The following is a 23509-nucleotide window of genomic DNA, read 5'->3' on the forward strand; positions in this document are numbered from 1 at the left end:
AACAACTGTTGCCCAGTGTAAAGGTCCCCAAATTACCACCCTCGAATGAAAGGGTGAATTGGCCTTGCAGACTGAATGTATTTAGAGTCAAGCATTTCACACAATGAGATTTTCTGTGTTCTGTGTTATATAGGCGTCACGTGAACTATATGGTGGTTTTGGCCTTATTTGCTCTGCATCTAATAGCCAGACGAAACAAGCATTGGCAACACGGGAAGCTATACCCCCTGGCCAGAAAGAGTGATGGATACTTTAAAAAAAAATGATTGCAAGCCTCTGTCACAAAAATAAAAGGAAAAATATATATACATCCACTTAAATGTGGCCACTATATGGTTGCAATAGAAACATTGCATTTAAAATCATTCACTGAAGTGGCTATTTTACTAGTTTTGTTTTTAAACTAAAAACCACCCAGTTGTGCCATCGGATTTATTATTAATATTGTTATTAGTGTGGGAGACCAGATTAAATCACAACCTAACCAAGAACTCCTATATTAGGCAGCTACAGCACACCAGGGTCACTAAAATAATTTATAGCGGCAACCAATACATAAGGAGCATTCTTACTGCAGGCAGCAAAAATCTTACAATGTCATTTATACAACTACAACAAGCGGATATAAATCACCATCTAAATAGTCACCTGAAGTGTAGGCAAAATATATAAACTATACTTAAGGTGAATATAAAAACAAGAACTAGTCAGAAGAAGCACATCTTAAACCAGCTCTTTTACTGAAGAGAAGGGGACTATTTTTAGGCAGATTTGAACATAGTCACTCGAAATTTAGGGAGTCTATGGGTAAATTGTGCTCACCAATTGCTCCATGCTGTGTGCTGTGGTGGGTGGAAACAAAACTTGAATGTCAGTTTAACATTCCTATAGATGAAGCCCACTGACGAGAAGTCCGTTTGTAAATGTTAATGCAAATGTTATGTGTGATATCTTTTTTTAAACAACAACAGTGCTAGGTGAGACATGTAAAGATGTCTCAAAGGACACACCTTAAACAGAAAGACCAAAGTCAATCTCTCACTGATTGTTTTGAGCTGTTGATTTCAGGGGTGGTCCGATTTTTATTTCCATCATCAGACCCCCACAGAGAACAGGGGGGAAAGGGCCAAAAATGGAGAAAAGAGGAGATAGAGCGAGATAAGAAAACAGTGACAATGAGGGAGGACGGGGATTAAAAGGAACAGAAATTAGTGCAATAAAAGGCTAGGATGTGTAAGAAGAAAGAGCAATGAGATGAAATCAAAATAAGACATTTGTGGTATTCAGCATCCTTGTCCTTTTTCGGTGCCGGCGGTGAACACCTAAGAAATCTTTGGGCCTCTGCAGTTATGTTTTTTCAAATCAGTCACTGCCTACACTAGCATGAACGTGACCCTCCTGAGCTGCTGGCACTGCTATGGAGCATCAATCCTCTTGTGTAGGTGTCTCTGCAGTAGTACCACTTACCACGTGTAATCCTCGTGTCCTGTGACAAGCTGCATGCCACTTAAATTCTCGTGTCCGTAGTACTAGGGTTAAATAATTTTAAAAGTGGCAGCAGCACAAGTGAAATAGACTAGAAACACTAAGCACCGCCGTAAAAGCGATGCCACCATTAAATACAACACATAATCCCTGGTGCGTGTGCCTACAAATGTAACAAGCTGCATGCTTCCTGTAAGCAACAAATAATTCCAATTGTCCTGTGACAAGCTGCATGCCGCATTAAATTCTCATGTCCCTAGTACTAGGGTTAAATAAATTGAAACACTAGAAACACTGGCAATAGACAGACAATAAAGCAGCAAAAACTCAGAAGTGGATGCCTGCTTGGGCCCCGGGGGAACTGCAGGACAGCTGATCGGAACAAAAACACAGAAGTGGATGCCTGCTTGTGCCCCGGGGCAACTTACATTAAAAAAACCATGCGAAGCAGCATTTTCATTGCTATGGTAATAAAATGGTGTGGGATTGTCCACAATCCCTACAGACATGCGCATGCTGTCTGCTATGGACAAATGGCAAGAGCAGCCATGTTTGTCCATGCAGGAGCGTGCATGAAAAGCCCTCGGCAGAATCGATTACAAAAGGTTCTTGCAATAGCGAGAGCAGCACATGCGCTGCTTTCGCCAGGCGTGACCTAAAAAGATTATTAGGCAGGATGATGCCGGAGATCACGGGTAAAGGGCAGTGAAATTCAGGAGAATAGGCAGTATTACTGTTATAAAATAAGGTACACTTCAAACCATGCACTTGTAAAAGTTTTCATGTAGCAGAGATATGAAACCCCAACCCGCAGTTCTGCCAGGCACAGCTAGCAATTGACTGCCAAAGTTCAAACCATAGAATGTAACCATGTCATAATACAGTGTGCAGCTTCAGCCTAGCTGAAGCTGCCTTAGCACATTACAACACATCTCCTTATCTTAGGGATACAATAACAACAATGGTGGAACGCCTCCCATAAGAGCATAAGACATGACAAGTAGGTTAAGGAAAACAAACACACATGTGGACAAAAGACATGACACAGATGAGAAGCAAGAAAAACTCGCACTACAGAACAATTAAACGGAATGCATAATCACAAATATATTCCCTCAAATAGCCGGAAGTCCTCCTCACTTTTACCACCATCCTACCTTGTGAAGCTTGTGAAGCTACCCTTGACTCATCTCCTCTTCCCAGCACGCTTAGGGTCTCCTGACACCTGTTTCCTTCCAGATAATTAGCAAATTCATTGTCCCTCTTCAATAACCATGGAGAGACAGAATCCAACATTTCCTCCACATCAATCGAGCTCTTCTCCAATAATCCTTGTTTCTGGTATAGGGCTCCTCTCCTGAGTTTCAAAGTTTGCCCGTTGCCCAATTCGACCCAATTCCAACCAACTATTTTGACTTTATAGGGGCTTTGAAACTTGGTTAAACATTTTCCACCACCACCAAGCCTAACCTTGACACAATCTCCCACAACAATAAAACGTTTCTCCAGACTCTCTTTAGAGTACCCCTTTGTCCTTGCCAATCATCGCCCCACCCAAGACTGAACTAATTTAGTTCCAGGTTGCCAACTTTGCATCATCTCGAATTAGTTTTTCCCTGTACAAGCATTTACCATGGTGCGATATGCCCAAAGGTCCTTAATTGCATCCCTCACAGACAAACCTGCACTACACGCCAATTGCATTGTCCCTTTCACCAGTCTGTTGACCTCCCTCCACTAAACCATTACTCTGGGGATCATACAGTGGAGAACATGCGTGCCTCACACCAAGGGTGTCTAGGAAAACTTTAATTTCATATGATGTCAGTTGTGTACTGTTAGACGGAGACCCGGAGGTCATGGTGGCTGTGTGTCGTGGGGTGAGTTACTCTCTGTACGATTATGCGTCGGCTCGGATCGCGCCTCTGGCCACCAATGTTAGACGGAGACCCGGAGGGTCGGCCGAGTACAAGGGGAGAGGCCTCCGGTGAGGGCCGTCTCCGGTGATCGTACAGACAAGTAACTTCCCCCCCACAGATGGACACCACACAAGGATGAGTTCTGCACACTTTATATAAGAATCTTGAGGCAAGGGGATAAACGATACAGCGGGATCAGGACACGAGGATCCTGCCAATTCTAGTCTCTGTAGGGAAAAGGGGTAGCGGGACAGTCTTAGTACCGGTCCGGTACGGGAGCAGCAAGAGGTGAAGCTCACAATCCTCGAGCTTGGGGGTCCGCAAAGATGGGCCGCGGCAGCGCCAGCAGGCTACGAAGATGGTTCGAGGTGATGAGGGCCGTGGCAGCGCCAGCAGGCTACGAAGATGGTTCGAGGTGATGAGGGCCGCGCCAGCGCCAGCAGGCTAGGAAGATGGTTCACAACGAGGAGGGCCGCGGCAGCGCCAGCAGGCTACGAATATGGTTCACGACGAGGAAGGCCGCGGCAGCGCCAGCAGGCCACGACAATGGTTCACGTTGAAGAGGGCCGCGGCAGCGCCAGCAGGCTTCGAAGATGGTTCACAAGAAAGGGCCGCGGCAGCGCCAGCAGGCCTCCAAGGATGAGTTCATCTCGGTATCTCTCGACTCTAGGATACAACTGCCTTCCTGCTCTGGAGCTGCCCCAGTTATAGGTCTGGCCTCCTTTGATGTCCGGACCCTCGCACTTGGAGGTCGGGAGGTCCGGGATGAGGGAGTCCAGACACCCAGCAGGGGGGTGGAGCCAGCGCCCGGGGAGGCCGGGGGCGATCGACACCTGGCGGAGGGGAGCCATTGACACTCCTTCTCCCATTGACCTGCCAAGTGGTCTCTTCACCTCCTGGGTGGAGGGTGGTGCCTCGATGTCGGGGCCTGGCCAGGCCCAGGGTTGGGGTCGAGCCGAGGCCACGCGGGCTGGTCGAGTAGTGTCCAAAGATGGCGGCTGGGCCGGGGCAATGGTACTGACGGGGGCCCGGGCCAGCCGATACTGGGGTGTTCAGGAGCTGGAGTTCCGTTGTGGACGGGTCGTGGGTTGCCCCGGTGGGTTGCCGGGATGGTTCTTGTCTTGGATACAGGGAGAGCCGGGGTCTGGGCCCCGCCATGTGGGGAGGGAGCGGGCCTTTCACGAGGCCTGTCCAACATGCGTCCCCCCAGCTGAAGGCAGGGAGAGTCACCCATCCTCTTGGGTACTCTCCTCGCCGAGGCGGAAGAAGCGTGACAGGCCGTCTGCGTTGGCGTGGTCCTGGCCTGGACGATGCTCCACAGTGAAGTCCATCCCCTGCAGGGAGATGGACCAGCGCAACAGTTTTGGGTTCTCTCCCCGCATCTGCATCAGCCATTGCAGGGGTCGGTGATCTGTTTGCACCCGGAAGTGTGTACCGAAGAGATAGGGCAGGAGCTTCTTGAGGGCCCATACTACGGCAAAGACCTCCCGCTCGATGGTGCTCCAGCGCTGTTCTCGGGCCAGCAGGCATTGGCTGATGAAGGCCACAGGCTGATCGACTCCCTCGGTGTTGAGTTGGGGGAGGACGGCCCCAATGCCATGATCTGAGGCGTCGGTCTGCACTATGAACTCCCGGCTGTAGTCGGGGGCCTGGAGCACGGGGGCGGTGCACATGGCGGACTTCAATTTCTCAAAGGCCGCCTGACAGTCCGGAGACCAGTTGACTGTTTTGGGGTTTTTCTTGGATGTGAGTTCTGTGAGGGGCCCCACAATGCTGCCATAGTCTTTTACAAACCACCGGTAGTACCCGGTGAGCCCCAAGGAGGCTCGGACCTCGGTTTGGGTGACTGGGGGTTTCCAGGCCTGGATGGCAGCGATCTTGAGCTGGAGGGGGGCCACCAGACCGCTCCCCACTTGGTGTCCCAGGTAGGTCACGGACCCTTGGCCAATCTGGCATTTGCTGGCTTTGATGGTGAGCCCGGCCTGCCGGAGGGCGTGCAGGACCTCCTGGAGGTGGTGGCGACTGTACACAGCAATATCGTCCAGATAGGCGGCGCTGAATTCTTCGAGGCCCGCCAGTACCTGGTTCACGAGTCTCTGGAAGGTAGCTCGGGCGTTTTTCATGCCGAATGGCATCACCTTGAAGTGGTAGTGGCCATCCGGGGTAGAGAAGGCGGATCGCTCTTGGGCCCCTGGGGTGAGGCCGATCTGCCAGTAGCCCGCTGTTAGATCGAAGATGCTCAGGTAGCGGGCGGCCCCCATGCGGTCAATCAGCTCATCCGCCCGGGGGATGGGGTGAGCGTCGGTTCTGGTAACGGCGTTCAGGCCCCGATAGTCCACACAGAACCTGAGCTCGGGGGCAACGCCTGGGCGGCAGCCTTGGGGACCAGCACGACTGGGCTGGCCCAGGGGCTGTCAGATGGCTCGATCACTCCCAGAGCCAGCATTTTGGAGACTTCAGTCTGGATGCAGGCGTGCACTCGATCCGGCACTCGGTACGCCCTGTGTCGAATAGGGCGGCTATCCCCGGTGTCCACGTCGTGAAGGCACCAGGGGGTGACCCCGGGGATGAGGGAGAACAGGTCGGCGAATTGGAGCAGCAGGTCTCGACAGTCTTGGCGTTGTTCTGGGGATAAGGCATCGGAGAGTCTGACCCCTTCCACGGAGCCGTCCTTCTCGAGCATTCTCAGCAGGTCAGGAAGGGGCTCGGAGTCTTCTTCAGTCCCACTATCGATAGCCATCAGGAGGCTGAGTTCCGAGCGTACGAAGTGGGGTTTGAGTCTGTTGGCGTGGAGGACCCGTAGGGGGTTCCGGGGTGACTCCACGTCGATCAGGTAGGTGACTGGACCCTTGCGCTCTACCACCTTGAAGGGCCCCGTCCATTTGTCCTGTAAGGCGCAGGGTTCAACCGGGGACATCACCCAGACCTGTTGTCCCGGCTCGAACTCGATGGAGGAGGCATGCTGATCATACCATTGCTTCATGTCCTCCTGACTGGCTTCAAGGTTGGCCTTGGCGAGTTCCCTGAATCGCCGGGTCTGGTTGCGGAGGGTCAGGAGATACTTGTATACATCCGGAGGAGTCTTCTGAGGGGCCACCTCCCACCCTTCTTTCATCAGGCTGAGGGGACCCCGGACGGAGTGTCCATACAGGAGTTCGAATGGGCTGAAGCCCTGGGATTTCTGGGGGACTTCTCGGTATGCGAACAGAAGGCACGGGAGCAGCACATCCCATTGGCGACGTAGGGGTTCTTCCAGGACCATGATCATCCCCTTGAGGGTGCGGTTAAACCGCTCGACCAGCCCATTTCCTTGCGGGTGATAGGGGGTCGTGAATTTGTAGGTGACCCCGCACTGTTGCCAGAGGGACTTCATGTATTTAGAGATAAAGTTCGTGCCCCTGTCGCTGACGACTTCCCGGGGGAAGCCCACCCGAGAGAAGATCCCCATCAGGGCTCGGCCTACCACGGGCGCCGTCACGGTCCGGAGAGGAATGGCCTCGGGATAGCGGGTGGCGTGGTCCACCAGGACAGGATGAACCGGTGTCCTTGTGCTGTTCGGGGCTCCAGGGGCCCCACAATGTCTATTCCCACCCGTTCAAACGGGGTGGTGACGATGGGGAAAGGCTGCAAGGGTGCTTTGATCTTTCGGCCGCTCTTCCCGCTGGCCTGGCAGGTTGGGCAGGCCCGGCAGTGGTTTGTCACATCGCTCCGCATTTTGGGCCAGTAGAAGTGGGTTACCAGGCGGCTGTACGTTTTGTCTTGCCCCAGGTGTCCGGCAAGAGGCACATTGTGTGCTAGGTTCAAGAGGAAGTCTCTGAAGTGGAGGGGGACCACCAGAACCCGGCTGGCCCCCAGCTCAGCAATCTTTTGCTCACTGTAGAGCAGGTCATTGTCCCAATAAATCCAGTGGGCCCCCGAGGTGTCTCCTGTTCTCTGGGCGAGGGCTTGCTGTCGGAGTCCCTCGAGGGAGGGACATGTTCTCTGCTCATGTCGGAACTGTTCCTGAGTGGGGCCACCCTCTTGACGCCACTGGGCCACTTCGGGAAGGTCCCGGAGCCGATCAGGTCCTTCTTCGCTGTGCTCCGGAGAACTGGACTCCAGGGCTGCTCCCTCGGGGACGATCGGTGGAGGGGGTTCTGGCCATTCTGGTTCTTCGGGGCTGGAGATGGCGCGAGCGGCCATGGACCGGGTCGTCACGCAGACCCATTCAGGGAGGCCCAGCATCCCCAGGTGCTCTCTTTGCTCAACGGCTGACTAGGGAGAACTTTCGAGGTCGTTCCCTAGGAGGCAGTCCACGGGGGCATCGTCGCGGACAGTCACTTTTAGCATTCCGGATACCCAGCCCCACTCGAAGGGGATGCAGGCCATCCGACACAGGCTCTCGGAGTTATCGGCCGACGGTACTGGGCAAAGGATATTTGGTAAGATCTGGTCCGGGGTCACCAGATGGCAGCGGACTGCGGTCACACTGGCCCCGGTGTCGCGGAGGGCTTCAGCCCGGTGCCCATTAATGTTGACCCACTGGCTGTACTTCTGCGTGTTGGCGGGAAGGGGTGCCCGCGGGATCAGGTCTCTTTCCCCTAGGGAGACCAGGGACATGGCGGCTGGTTCCCATTCGGGCTGGTCTGGCTCGTACTCTTCTGTGTCTTCTTGGGTTTGCTCTTCTCCCAGGGCGGCGGCAGCGACCTGGCGGGGCATGGGACTCTGGTTTTTCGGGCAGTTGGGATCATTGGCGTAGTGGCCGGGTCGTTGGCATCGGTGGCAGGTAACGTTGGCGCGGAACCCTGGTCGCGTCGGAGGGCTTCCTCTTCCGGCCGGGGGCGGGGTGTTGCTGGTGGGAGCCACCGGGACGGAGTCTCTGCCCCGACCCTGGCCTCCTCCTCCCCCTCGGGGGTGATGGGGCCCTTGGGAGGCTCGGTTCTGTTCGCTGGGCCAGTTTCGGGAAACTCGGGTGCTCTCCCATCGGTCTGCCTCGATGGCGAGTTGCCGAGGTTAAGTCAGTTTACTGTCAAGGAGGTGCTGCCTGAGCTCGACGAAGCAGTTATTAGAGAGGTGCTCCCATACAATAAGGTCAAAGAGCTGCTCATAAGTGGTCACCTTGCTGCCCTTGATCCACCCCTCGAAGGCTCGGCTAAAGAAGTTCAAGTACTCCACCCAAGTCGGACCCAGGATCCGTTTGCAGTCGCGGAACCTCTGGCGGTACATCTCGGGCGTGAGTCCGTATCGAGTGAGGAGGGCGGCTTTCATGTGGTTGTAGGACGTCATCTGATGGTCCGGGAGTTGCAGCAGGGCGTCTCGCCCTTCGTTGACAAACTTCCCCCATAACCCGGCTCCCCAGTCGCTCCGTGGGATCCGGTGGGAGGTCATGGCTACTTCGTAGGCTTTGAACCATTGCTGGATATCATCGTTCCAGTAATATTCTCTGACAACATCCTTGGGGATGTGGACCTTGGGGTCCGTAGTGACAGGGGGGCTCGGGTGCCCGGGGACCCCGAGATCTTTGTTCTGCCTCTGAATCTCTAGTTCCTTCAAGTTGCGCTCATGCTCGTAGGCTAGTTTTTTCTCTTCCAGCTCTCTCTGCCTCTGTTTCTCTTCTCGCTCCTCTCGGAGCCGTAAGTGTTCTAAAGTTATGTTTTTGTTCCGCCAATTTGAGTTCTCCATCTAAGCGAAGTCGAGCCAGTTCCAATTCGTGGAGCCGGCTCTTCTCCCGTTCTCGGGCCTCCTCCGGTGAGAGACCCGGACTTCTTTCTTCTGTAGGAGCGGTGCTTGTTTCGGTGGTCTCGAGGCTTTGGTCTTGGGGTACGGCCGTACCGGTCTCTGCCCAAGATTCCAAGGCGTGTTTGAAGTCATCTTTCGTGCTCAGTCCTGTGGTAGCAATGCCCAGTTCTATGCAGAATTCTTTTATTTCTCTGTGGCTGTATTCTTCTAGTTTTTCCATCAGGAATTTTTCCGTTGTTCCACTCTCTTTTGTCGTCATGGTGGCTGTGTGTCGTGGGGTGAGTTACTCTCTGTACGATTATGCGTCGGCTCGGATCGCGCCTCTGGCCACCAATGTTAGACGGAGACCCGGAGGGTCGGCCGAGTACAGGGGGAGAGGCCTCCGGTGAGGGCCGTCTCCGGTGATCGTACAGACAAGTAACTTCCCCCCCACAGAAGGACACCACACAAGGATGAGTTCTGCACACTTTATATAAGAATCTTGAGGCAAGGGGATAAACGATACAGCGGGATCAGGACACGAGGATCCTGCCAATTCTAGTCTCTGTAGGGACAAGGGTTAGCGGGACAGTCTTAGTACCGGTCCGGTACGGGAGCAGCAAGAGGTGAAGCTCACAATCCTCGAGCTTGGGGGTCCGCAAAGATGGGCCACGGCAGCGCCAGCAGGCTACGAAGATGGTTCGAGGTGATGAGGGCCGCGGCAGCGCCAGCAGGCTACGAAGATGGTTCGAGCTGATGAGGGCCGCGGCAGCGCCAGCAGGCTAGGAAGATGGTTCACAACGAGGAGGGCCGCGGCAGCGCCAGCAGGCCACGACAATGGTTCACGTTGAAGAGGGCCGCGGCAGCGCCAGCAGGCTTCGAAGATGGTTCACAAGAAAGGGCCGCGGCAGCGCCAGCAGGCCTCCAAGGATGAGTTTGTCTCGGTGTCTCTCGACTCCAGGATACAACTGCCTTCCTGCTCTGGAGCTGCCCCAGTTATAGGTCTGGCCTCCTTTGATGTCCGGACCCTCGCACTTGGAGGTCGGGAGGTCCGGGATGAGGGAGTCCAGACACCCAGCAGGGGGGTGGAGCCAGCGCCCGGGGGGGCCGGGGGCGATCGACACCTGGCGGAGGGGAGCCATTGACACTCCTTCTCCCATTGACCTGCCAAGTGGTCTCTTCACCTCCTGGGTGGAGGGTGGTGCCTCGATGTCGGGGCCTGGCCAGGCCCAGGGTTGGGGTCGAGCCGAGGCCACGCGGCCTGGTCGTGTAGTGTCCAAAGATGGCGGCTGGGCCGGGGCAATGGTACTGATGGGGGCCCGGGCCAGCCGATACTGGGGGGTTCAGGAGCTGGAGTTCCGTTGTGGACGGGTCATGGGTTGCCCCGGTGGGTTGCCGGGATGGTTCCTGTCTTGGATACAGGGAGAGCCGGGGTCTGGGCCCCGCCATGCGGGGAGGGAGCGGGCCTTTCACGAGGCCTGTCCAACATGTACCATTGTCTGTGAGCAAAACAGAGTGTATGCCCTCCATTCTAAACACTTCCCTAAGGAAATCAATTGTATAAGTGGTGGTGATACATTTCCTGAATGCTACTTCCACCCACTCGGATTTTGCATCCATCAAAATGGACACAAACCTATCCTGTCCCTGAAGGAAAGAAAAAAGGCCCAATAAAGTCTACTCAAACTTTCGCCCATACCTCCTTTGCTTCAGACATGTGCTGTTCCTCATGCAGTTTTCCAACTTCCACTCTAAATTGTTTTTCCAAACTCTTTGAAAGTGCCACCCTTCTCAACCCATTCTTTCACCTGTTTATCCATGAGGTGCCACCAAAACCTTCTCATGACCCTTTTAGTGGTTAACATTTGACCTTAGTGACCCTCATGTGCCAAACTGATTGTAAAGGTTTTTATGTAACAGATATATTAAACCCCACACGACAGTCCTGCCAGGCACAGCTAACAACTAACTGCCAATGTTCAAACCATAGAATGTAACTATGTGATAATACAGTGTTCAGCTTCAGTCTGGCTCAAGCTGCCTAAGCATATTACAAAAATTAACATAGGATTTCAAATTTTAAGTTGCCCAAACTTGAAACTGACAAACTGCATGTCAATTATAGGCCAGTTTAGTATGTAGGTGGGTATATTGTGCTTGTATGCCTTATAGTTATGTGCTTATTAGAATGTATTAGGTCTTTAGAATGTATTAGGTCACTGTTATAAGGATTCTAGATTCCTGAAGTGTTTTTCTCATTGACTGTCCTGCTACCTGTGGGAGATGTTGAGGGTCTGCTGTACTTGAATAAACCTACCACTTCATGCAACAAGGAGTCTCATCTTTATTTATGAAGAAACATACTGCATTTATTGGCGACGAATTCACCTCAAAGCGTACCCACCGTCCACCAAAACCAGAACCACTCCTCTTCTCGTTTTGACAGGATAATGAATTCTACGCTGGAGACACAGAATTTTATGTATCTCTTTTCACTTTCTCTATGCGTGTGTGTTTTCTATGTTTAATATTCGTTAACTGAGTTTGCCCTGACTTTGGGCCTTACCAGAGTGTCCGTTATCTAGCAGTCATTGGCTGGTGCTTATATTTCAATGCTGCTTGTACTTGGGATTCCACAGTCTTGCGGACATTTCCATGACTGCTATGGTGTCATTATGTTCATCTCCTTTTCCTGACTTCTGACGTTCTTACGTCTGCATGCGCTTCATGTTGCCTTGGCAGAAGTGATAGAGCGCGCAGGTCACCTGACTAATTTTATTACCAAATATGCACACTTGGGCCCATAATATATTTCATTACACTTTTATTTAATCGGGTAATCTACACTCTACTACCAGCAACCCTATTCCTTTCTATTCATTTCCAATGTACCTGACTTACCAATCCTCGTCAAAGGTACCTAAGATCACAATGGATCAAGGAGCTAGCTGTAAAATAAGTAGACAACACAATACAATAGACGATTGAAATGTTTGTACTCTTTTATAATAGCCACAGACTCAGGAAGTTTTGAAAACCTTTATCTAATCATCATCATCATCATATGCCATGAGTAGAAGATTGCGGTACAAAAGGGGGTGGTGATGGACGGAGTATCTGAATTCATCAAACACTCACACCCAGTCAAAAGATCTGGGTTTAATCCATCACCGTTCTTTAGCCCACTCTGCCACCCCAGTTCAGACATGGCTATATGCAAATCAGTCTGACCCTGTGCCTCATGGGAACAGTCCAGCCCGAACTGCCAAGCCATGTCTTCCCTGGACCGGAAATAAGCTTCCGAAGACCGGTTTCTGGCATTCCAGCCGTCTTCAGCCCGGCTTGCTTGAATCCAGTATTGAAATACAATGGTCTTCAAACATTACTTTCACTTGAATTGAATTAATCAATATATATTCAATATTTCCCCTTAGTTAAGGGATATGTCTCACAGATCAACCCTATACATTCGATGTGTTTCAACATTTACGAAATGAAGGACAAAAATGCAACAGCAATAATTACAAATTCAAGGGCAATTTTAATTCATTGCATTCATAACTATCTCTGTGTAAGAGAGTTTTAGGTTGCCCAAAGCGAGCGTGCATAAGATGAAGAAATGTCAGGTGCTTAGTAGAAAAGAGGAGTAAAGGAAGACATAGAAATATTTACAATTTTATATTCAAAATCGATCGGTTGACACAATTCACCGTTTAGTAGTGACCTGGCCTGTGATGTAAATTCTATACACAATTTTCATTAGATGGAGACATTGCTTCCAAAATTATGTTGCACCAGAAAATGTGTTACACAATCCAGGTAATAAAAGAAAGGAGCGTCGATGTTTCGACTCGTCTTAGGGCCTAAAGTTAAGTTGGACCGTGGCCATGCGAGTATTCATCAGGACTAATACATTGACACCCAGAGGAGTAGTGTGGGCACGCTATTTTAGATTAACAGTCTTTCACAACTTCACTAAAGGCGGGTAAGGAAAGGGAACATGCTAAATCAAAGTAGAATTTCGAAATTCTCTAACGGTTCAAAGGAAATGAAACCTATGCAATTTGATTTATCCAGATGTGCTTATTCTCCATAGGGAGGGTAAGAATGGAACATAAACTATATACGATTTAGCATTTGACTACAGGTAGGTAGAAAAGTGGAACATGCTAATAGACAATTAATGCATGAATATCTCATTTATAAAGGACAAGGGGAGAAAAAGGAACATATGCAATTATGCTTTATTTGAGACGTTAGGAAGAAAAGTTTAGATAAACAATCACCCACACAGACTTTATATTTACCTAGGATAGAGTGAAGACCAACCCTGGCCACGGGTCAGTTTGCAAAGACGGAAAAGGACCCTCAAGGACTTAGATTGCCAGTAGGCAAGCAGGTACAGCTCATGGACAGCCAGGACAGGATAACCCCAGAATTTGGATCGGGACCGGGTTCACCAAAGGGTACGTTCAAAACCCGCAGCTTCGGTTGCAACGCCTGCGCTACTCCCTCTCTGCAAGGAATCTGCCAATAACCCTGATTGGGTTCTCTAAACTCCCAGCAAAGTGCTTCGCCAGCACTTTAAGTCTGCATAAACCCCGAATGGGTTTCTCGAACCTCCCAACAGAGAACTTTGCAGCTCTCTGAGTTCAGTCACCTATAGAGTGCGTTGGGTCAGTGACAGGTCAGCTATTCAGACGAGTCAGACAAATTCTCTAGCTAAACCTAGGTTAGTTATACTGTTTTTCGGGTCAGTGTACCACCCCCCAATGTTGCAAGTGTAAGGATCCCCAATTTTGATTGGACAAAGGAAGAGGTTAAGTCATTACACCACCTAAATTTTAGACTTTCTCAGGCTTAATATTCAGTCTTCGCACCCAGCCCTTAAATTCTAACTTCCCATGACATATGTTTTACAGTGAACAATGGTGTATACAGCAGTTATTACAAATGTAACAAATTCTAGTACAGTTCAGCTTCTTCGGCTAGGTTGGAGTTCAGGTTCCCAGGAGCATCTTGGCCGTGGCTGCCAGCTGGCTGGGTTCCACTCCTGCATGGTTTTCTTTTCCCCCATCACGTGACTGGTACCATGCGGGCTTCCAAAATGGACTAGTAAGCACCTCCCAGGTCCAAAGAATACGATACATGAAAAACAAGCGAAAACAATTTAAAAACACAGAATAAAAGATTACACTGTATACCATGAATGGCTATACTACATCCCTTACTTTATAATAACTATAGCGTTATGAGTAAGTGCAGAACAAACAATTTTGCAAAAGCGGCAATGCAAACTCAGAGCATGTGAGAACACAAAGCAGCCATTTTAATTGCATTGCGCATGAGCAACAAATTCCCACCAGAACTGGGAGTACGTCACGTCACATGGGTATGACCGACGCATGCGCAGACTAAATTCCCGCGTAGCAGCAACCATTTTAGAGACAAGCGTATTAGAATTAGTAAACACATAGGCAAGCTTCACTGAGACATACCATGTAGTGTAAAAATGTGCAAAATTAGTAAGACAAACAGGTTGATTTAGTTTATTAACATTATTTGAGGTTCTTGATACAAGCAAGTCGCTTAACGTGCAAATCCTTGCTCCATCAGAAGCTCTTCTGTGACGCTTGCTACGCATTCTCCTTTGCTCCTGCACAACTTCATCGGCCAAGAAGATTACATGACTCACGCACGCTGCTCGTTTTGTATTCCATTTTGACAGTTTGGGCTATTTCACATTACTTCCAAGGAACATACGTAATTTTCTTCGTGGTGATGTCTCCGTAATAGGCACACGGTTCCACAGCCTATCTTCTATCGTGATGCTTACCTACTTGGAAGTTTTGGTCTATCGTCTAACAGGATACACGTCTTTGGGTGAAGCTTTTCCTGTGACAGGCACACAATTGGCATTTGGTTCCATCATCTGTTTCACCTTACTCATGCTTCTATGCACACATGGTGATTCCTGCAACATTGTGATTCCTGCAATTCTCTTGTCTGTGACAAGCACCCATTCTGATTCCTGCAACGCTTGTTCCTGTGACAGGCACACATTTTGACGCTTTTATCAAAACACACTATGTGGTACTTATTTATTTATTTATTTATTTGACTTCTTTGCCCATTTATCTAATTAAATATGGATTCTCATAGTAATGTGATACAACCACCCCCATTCCTACAAAACCCTGGTAAACCACTTACCCCTTGGCATAAATGGTATAGAGTCTTTGATAATTATATTGAAGCCATTGATGCACCTAAGTATTCAGCTTCTAGGAAAAGGGCGTTATTATTTAACCATCTAGGTAGCACTGGACAAGAAGTTTTTGACCATCTGCCCATTGTTCCATCCCCAAACGGTGATGAGACCTGGAATGTGGTTGGTTGATTGCTTTATTTCGATATGCATATATCATAAAAGCAGTACAAAAGATAAAAACAGCATGTCGAAAAAAGTATGACTGTACATTAGATAAAGGAGTAAAACACATTTGATCAGCATAAATTAGTTAAAAAAAAGGATTAAATTGATATGGACAGTCTTCTAAGTCTAATCAACCAAGCCCATTTTAAAAACTTGGCAACGGCACAAACAATAGGAGGGGCTGTATTGGTTAAAAGAATCCGAAGGGCGACAGAGAACTGGCGGGTACCCAATTCTCTGCAGATAGGTCCAAGACAACGTGATCTGGGGCGACCATAGTCCGGGCATTCGAAAAGAAAGTGTGGCACCGTCTCAGGTTTATCCGGACAGAGGGCACAATAGCGTGATGAGGACTGGGATTTAGTCCACCTGGAGCATCGGTCGGCCAAGGGTAGGGTTCCCAACCGGAATTTGATATACAGGGACCTGTCCATGGCGATTGTTATTATGTCCATGTACGGCTCGTAGGCGACGACATCTTTTATCAACAGAAAAGCTGCGGTGGTTTTGCAGTGCTGCCGATTGCTGGTGCGCTTCACACGAACCCACTCCCAATAAAGTTTTTTTAAGGTCTCCTTCGGGGGAGCGGAGTGGCTATGCCAGCAGGAGTCCAGGCCTAGGTCCCCTAAAAGATGTTTAATGTCCTTCAGCCATTTAATGCTGTGCCAACCGTCGGAGTCCATCACCTCAGCTAGGCCATCAGCATAAGGTTTTAGCTCCGGTACCCTCCACAGGCGAGCCCAGAGCAAGAGGGGTCAAAGACGGGCCTGTTCCCCTATTGCTTTACAGCCAGCATCCATGAGCACTGGGATAGTCGGACTACTCGATGGAATGGCAAGGAGATCTTTAATGAATTTGTTTTCAGCCTTGCTCAGTAAATCCACTTTGCCCAGGCCCCACAGTTCGGCTCCATAAAGTGACGCAGGGACTGCACGTGCTTTATATATATCCAGTAGAGGGGCAACACAATGTTTTGTTGAGTTGTTGAACTCCTTAAGGAGGGCCCCCCCCACCCTTTTGTGGGCCATTGTCATTTTATTGATGTGGGCGGTCCAGCTCATCGCGTCGTTAAGTCGGATTCCCAAGTAGTCGAATTCTGCCACTCTTTCAAGGGGTGTAGAGTTCAGAATGGGAGGGCGGCCAAGTTTGCGGGGTGGGTGCATAACTAGGTACTTGGTTTTTTCCACGTTGATGACAAGTCCCCTGGTGGTGCAAAAGTCCTGGAAGCGATTCAGTAGTGTCTGGAGACCTTGGGGGGTTTTAGAGATGAGGAGGGTGTCGTCGGCGAACAGCAAAGTTGGAATTTTTACGCCTCCCAGAGTGGGAGCGTCTGCTGGTTCGCCGAGTAGATGATCTACCACCCCATTGATATAGAGGGAGAATAGGGTGGGGGCCAGGACACAGCCCTGCCTTACTCCCCTCTCGACCCTGATCTTGTCGGTCTTTTCCCCATTCAACCCCCATCTGACCTGGGCATAGGTGTTGTTATGCAGTTTGATAAGGAGGTTTAGTATATACCGGGGCATCCCTAGACCATGTAGCACCCTCCAAAGTTCCTCCCTAGGAACCAGGTCAAAGGCAGTCTTTAGGTCAATAAAGGCCAAGTAGAGACTGCCTTTGCCTAGCTCCACCACCTTCCAGTGTAGTAGCAGGAGCCTAAAGACCTGTTCGATAGTTCCGGTGCCTGAACGGAACCCGGCTTGCATATCGGACAGGATGTGGTTTTCGTCCACCCATTGTGAGATCCTCCCCAAAATGGCTTTCCCCGCCAGTTTCTGGCTCGAGTCTATTAGGCTTATGGGCCTGTAGTTCCCAGGTAGATCCCGGCTGCCCTTTTTGTAGATGGGGACTACCTCAGCACCTCTCCAGGAATCTGGCACAGGGCCTCCCACAGCGATTGCATTGAGGAGTGCAGAAATTAGCACCCCCCATTCTTCCGGATATGCTCGGAGGATGTCGCCTGGTAGGCCATCCGGACCAGCTGCTTTTAATGGTACCAAGGTTTTAATCTGCTTTGTGACATCCAAAACAGAAAAAAGTTCCAGGTCTTGAACTAGGGTAAAGGGCGGGAGGTAAAAAGGGTCGTTTAGTGGGCCTTCAGCGGCAGAGTAAAGTTTTTGGAAGTGGGAGAACCATGTCTGGGCATTGATGGTACAGGTCCTCAGAGTGTCGTCGGGACGGTTCCTGTTGCCCACCAAATCCCAAAAACCTTTGGCATCTTTCCCTCGACTGGCGGCCAAGAGGTCCTGCCAGAAGTTATCCTCCCACTCCATCTTGGCGTTTTTTAGGCAGAGTGCATAGTGCCTCCTGGCCACCCTAGTCCTGGATGGTAATTTGGACTTGACTGCTTCAATGAGAAGTGACTTCGCCTCCCTGCACTTCTGATTGTACCAGCCCTGTCTAGCTCGTGAGCTTGGTTTCCTTCTGTTCGTGTTAGCTGGGACTATAAAGAGGTCACTGATAGCCTGGGTTATGGTGCAGAACCTTGAGGCCACCTCCAGCAACCCATCCTCTTGGGGGTCAAGATTGACTAGGGCTGAGGCAAGAAGCTGCCTAATGGCAGAGGTTTTCTCCTCTGAAAGTGCCAACTTCGCCCACTTTAGCCGCCGTCCACAGTTGGCGACTACTGACAGGTCCGGGGCGGGGTTACTAGAAGTTCTGGTCACAGTGCTAGTTAGCCACCTGTGAGACAAGGTGAGAGAGAGGAGGTTGTGGTCACTCTCGACAGATGGTATAATCACCATGTCTTCCACCAAACTCCACAGGTGTACGTCAAGGAGGAAGTAATCGATCCGTGACGTGTGCCCTGGCCTGTTGTAGGTGTGGGCCCCTGCTTTGTCGGACCTAGTCCTGCCATTGGCACCCCTCAGACCAAACTCCATAGCTATTGAGTTGATCTGGAGGGCCACTTCTGTCCACTTTTTAATGGGACTGAGTTCAAGGGACGGAATCCCCCACCTAGTGTCGTGTTCCTCTTGATCAGTTAGGATTTCGAGGTCCAGGGGCTCAAAGGTACAATTGAGATCGCCCGCCACCAAGGTACAAGACCTGTGAGGTGACGAGCGAAGCAGGGCTTCTAGACAAGATATTACTGGGGATTCTCTACCCCCCTTTGTGCCTCGGGCGTAAATGTTAAAAATATTTAGGATGACTCGGCCCTGGGGGTTTTTCAACAATATGTTAAGGAGATCCGGGCATTTGGTATCCCGCTCCACCACCCTACAGTTGAGTTCTGAAGCCACCCAAATTAAGAGGCCACCCGAAGGGCGGCCCCTACCAGTTACGCTATGGACTTCTGGCAAAAAATGGGTGGAGTATCCTGCCTTGTGCAGGGGCACCCCGCTCCAGGTTTCCTGGAACAGGCATATGGAGTGTTGCTCCACTAGCGAGTTCCAGTCCGGCAGCGCTAGCTTCCTCTCGAGGCCCGCCACATTCCAGCTGAAAACCCTAAACGAGGGGTCCGTCACAGCCGCAATGCTACAGTTCTCGACAGGAGGTAGCGTGTCCACAACACCCCCAACAGGGAGGCTAACCAGTGAGTCAGAAGATGCCCTGGTCTCCCCTTGCTCTTTTGCAAGCTCGGCAGTAGCCTGGCTTTGTGGTGTAGTCGAGGGGTTACGGGTTTTAAGGAAGGGGGTAGGCTTGGCAGCAGGACTCAAGACCACAAGGGCCTCCCCGGGAGCGTCACACAGTCAGCAACCCCAGGAACCCCAATTCTGCATCACTGGAGCTGGGTATAGCTGCTGTGGGAAGATTCCCGGGGAAGGATGACCATGAACGATATTTTAGGGAGGGGGCCCGACAGGGCAGAGCGGGGTGGTCAGGTCCGGCCTTGGGTAGAAAAAAGTTAGGTCGACAGCATCCACCCCCGTGCCGGCCGTTCGGCCTTGGGAGCATATTGAGTGGGTGGCTCTTATATCTTGAAAATTGACCACCACGCAATCTTCCTCAAAAGGTTTCTTCCCGTGGCCGATCCAACCCACCCTACGCACCCCAAGGATCAGGCCATCTACACCCAATGGAAGTGGTCTATTGGTTTTCATCCAGTGGATGACTTTGTTTTTTAGCGCCTGGTGTGTTTCCTGCTGTGATTCTTTTAGGGGGGGGACTTTGATGAGGACAACAACATACGGGTGGCATTCGGGAGGGAGATTTACCGGGGGGCACTTGCGTGGCGGAATCTGCTGGGTGGCCACTGGGGGAGGATTTTTTGGCAAGGAGGGATTTTTAGACAGAGGGGGGTTTTTAGGCAAAGAGGTGGGATGGGAAGCCCTAGAGATTGGTGCTGCTCCATTGGTTTTAGCAGGCGCAGCGGAAGCCGAATGCACATTTGGACCAGCCCCTTTCTTCTGAGAGGTCTTTTGAGCAGGGTTCGGCGCAAGAGCCGTCGCTGCTGTGGGGGCAGTGCCGTGCACCTGAACTGCATGAGTGGAATCACTCGGCATTGCCTGCTTCGCACTGGCCAGAGGGACTGGGGTAGGAGCTTTCCCTGTAGCCAGTGTTTTGGCCGGCAGTGACGACTGGACTCTGGTTGTTTGGCTTACTGGGACCTCTTTAGCAACATTCCTATCTGGGTTGATCTCACTAGGTTTAGGTTGCACTTTCAGGAGGGTTTTCAGGGAGAAAAAGTTGTCCCTAGTGGCCTGTTCAAAATTGTCCAGTCTGACCCCCAGGCTCTTAACTTGGTCAAGTAGTGGATTAAACAGAGACTTTACCAGTTTCTCGAGAGACTCGAGAGAGGTGCCCTGTTTTGTAAGGGCCGGTGTTACTGGAGGCGAGGGGGACGGTGTCTGGGACGGTGTCTGGGACTCAGCTGCGTGCTGGGGGGAGCTAGAAATCCTGAGGAGTTCCAGCTCTCCAGCGTCTGGGTGTGAGGTGCCCCTATGGAGCTGTGTCCTAGAACGCTTGTAGAGCATGGAGTGATTTCCCCTCCGAATGTTAATCCCCCTTTTCCTTTTCCTATGTGCCCGTGAAGGTCTAGTCTGGGGAATTGGTTGTGGGTCGGGTGAGGGGACAATAGGATCCGAGTGAGACCTGTTGTCGGGAAAGCTGGCTAAGCAGTGGGATGGTCCAGAAGCAATAGCCTCAGTACAGCGACTGCCTGGGGAAGGCAGTAATATGAGGCTTTCTATCCTATCTAGACCTGCCTCTAGCGCTACAATGTGTTGCTCGTCAGATGGGGGCCCAGGCGGAGGTAGGTTGGCAATGGAAGTAGGTGGCGACAAGGCATATGCCGCAGCTCCCAAGGATGAGCGCTTGGATGGAAGGAGGTCAAGTGAGAGGCGGCGTTCCGTCATTGCGATCTCCTTTTCAATGACGTTAGCCACCCGGGTGATAAATTTGTCCATTGTGCCGATCATCGTGGAGCCCCCTAGAGCACTTGCTCCACCGCCCCTCAGGACTTTACCGGATCTGGTGGACATGATGGATTCAAGAGCTACAGTTGGGCTCAGAGGGATTGGATCCGTAGAAGTCGATGGAAGGGGGGTGGCCCAGCCCAGCCTCTGCCGGCCCCGGACGGCCACAGACGGCTGCCCTCTGCCCGGGCTCCGCCCGGCGCCGTCCGCGCGCGTCCGCCACGCGGAGGGAGCTCTCTCCTTTTCTGCGCCTCCGGTCGCACTCCGCCGGAAGTGGGCGTGGTTCTGCCTCAGGGCAGGCTGGGAGCTGTAGTTCTTCCCTGTTCGCGGCCGAGTGATGGAAACTACTCGGCGGCGGGTGAACAAACAGCCTCAGGGACCCAGCGCTGCCAGGGAACACAGGTGTGCCAGCAAACCTCTCCGCAAACCTTCAAGTGTTGGTAAGCCTCCCGCTCCTCAGTGGGAGCTCTCTCCTTTTCTGCGCCTCCGGTCGCGCTCCGCCGGAAGTGGGCGTGGTTCTGCCTCAGGGCAGGCTGGGAGCTGTAGTTCTTCCCTGTCCGCGGCCGAGTGATGGAAACTACTCGGCGGCGGGTGAACAAACAGCCTCAGGGACCCAGCGCTGCCAGGGAACACAGGTGTGCCAGCAAACCTCTCCGCAAACCTTGAAGTGTTGGTAAGCCTCCCTCCCCAGTGATGCACCTAAGTATTCAGCTTCTAGGAAAAGGGAGTTATTATTTAACCATCTAGGTAGCACTGGAAAAGAAGTTTTTGACCATCTGCCCATTGTTCCATCCCCAAACGGTGATGAGACCTGGAATGTATTTTCTGAAGCATTAGCACATATTGGTATACATTATGTTGATGAACCATCTATAATGATGGAAAGACATTTGTTCTTTAAGCGTAAACAGACACAAGATGAGTCAATTGAAGATTATTTAGCAGTCTTAAGAATTTTAGCATCCAAGTGTGAGTTTGGTACCAACATAGATACCTCATTACGTGACCAATTAGTGTTTAATAGTTTAACAAAATGATTTAGGAGCGTATTTTAACGTGTACAAAATACTTCCTTAGAGGAGGTGATGGATATTTTACGTAGCATTGAAAGCTCAGTAGTTTCTTCTAAAATTTTAACACAAAATTGTGCTAGCAAATCTTCAGAATGTACTAAAATTATGCAAATGACATCTTCTGGTAATCCCACTGTGTCAGACATAAATGCAATTTCTGTTTAAACCACAACTAAGAAAGTTGTTGACAAAAAAGGTGCATGTTACAGATGTGGGTCCAAATACCATATGGGGAACAATGTTAATTGTCCTGCGCAAGGTAAAAGATGCAATACTTGTAAAAACATGGACAAATAAGCTTATTCCCGCTATTGGCATCAGTATTTTGTTCACAAGACTTCCACCTAGGTTAGAAAACCAACTACCTACAGAGGAGAGACCATCAGTTAGTCTCTTCCAGGCACTGTCAACCTCCAGTGGATTGAGCTCTCTTTCCAAATTAGTAATGTTTCTCACATATTTCTTAATTCCAATACTTTTATCCGAAATGTAAGTGCAACAATGTTGCGCTTACAACATTCTAGAGACTCTCCCCTCTTTTGCCAATAGAGTGTCAAGAGCAAGTGTATTTTGTAAAACCATAGATCTGATCGCAACCATTTCGGTGTTGACCATCAGGAAACCTCCAGCAGTGTCAGTTGAAAACCGATCTACTACTGTAGACAATTTGCAAAATCTGTGTGTATTCAGAGCCACTCCCACTGTAGGTATCATTGCACTAAATATATCACCTATTATTTCTCCTACACTTTCTCTTTTACTACGCAATAATCCATTAGTGCTTTCAGTGCTTCCGGTGATATTCCCCATATGGTATATCTTCGGAAAGACAATACCAAAATAACAGCTTCCGTACCAATGGTCTGGCAATTTGAAGTAAGCCTTGTTCCCACATATAAAATTAATTCCAGGAAACACTGGCTCCGACCCATCTTTGAAACCCCAACCCCCAATTACCTTGTAATTGTGTTCGCATTCACTGGAACCAATGAAAATGTTATTATAATAACTAGTCTTTTCTCTGTGAAGACAAACTTTCCCTTTCTTTTCGAAATCCAGCAACAATGCAGCATTAGCTCCACTATTTGAGGTGCTATCTATGTTTTCAGCCCACTTGGGAATTTTCTGATTCTTGTCCTTTGCTTTCTTTTGGAAACTCTCTCTTCTTTTCTCTACCATATTTAGAAAGATTTTCTCTTGTTCTTGTAATGTACAGGTCAGGTTATTTCTGTGTGCGTCATCTATACTTATTTTACCTAGAGTCAGAAAATACTCACCGATGTATTTTGCTACGTCTCTAGTAGTATGTACAGGATTCAGGCTTCTTCGTACAGGAAGTTCAGAAAATATCACATCTACTTTTGAGTAATAATACTGTAACGGTCCTCTTTTGTAGAATAAACTAGCTAAAATACTACAGGAAATTCCATATGTTAGTGGCAAGTGATGGTAGGTCACACCCTCAGCTACTGAAGTAGGTAGCTTCATACAGACGTAACCGTCTTCTATCTCCTTTGCTTCTATGTAGTGTACTAACAGGTT

The sequence above is a fragment of the Lissotriton vulgaris genome, chromosome 8 (genome assembly GCF_964263255.1).
Source record: "Lissotriton vulgaris chromosome 8, aLisVul1.2, whole genome shotgun sequence".
Lineage (NCBI taxonomy): Eukaryota > Metazoa > Chordata > Amphibia > Caudata > Salamandridae > Lissotriton > Lissotriton vulgaris.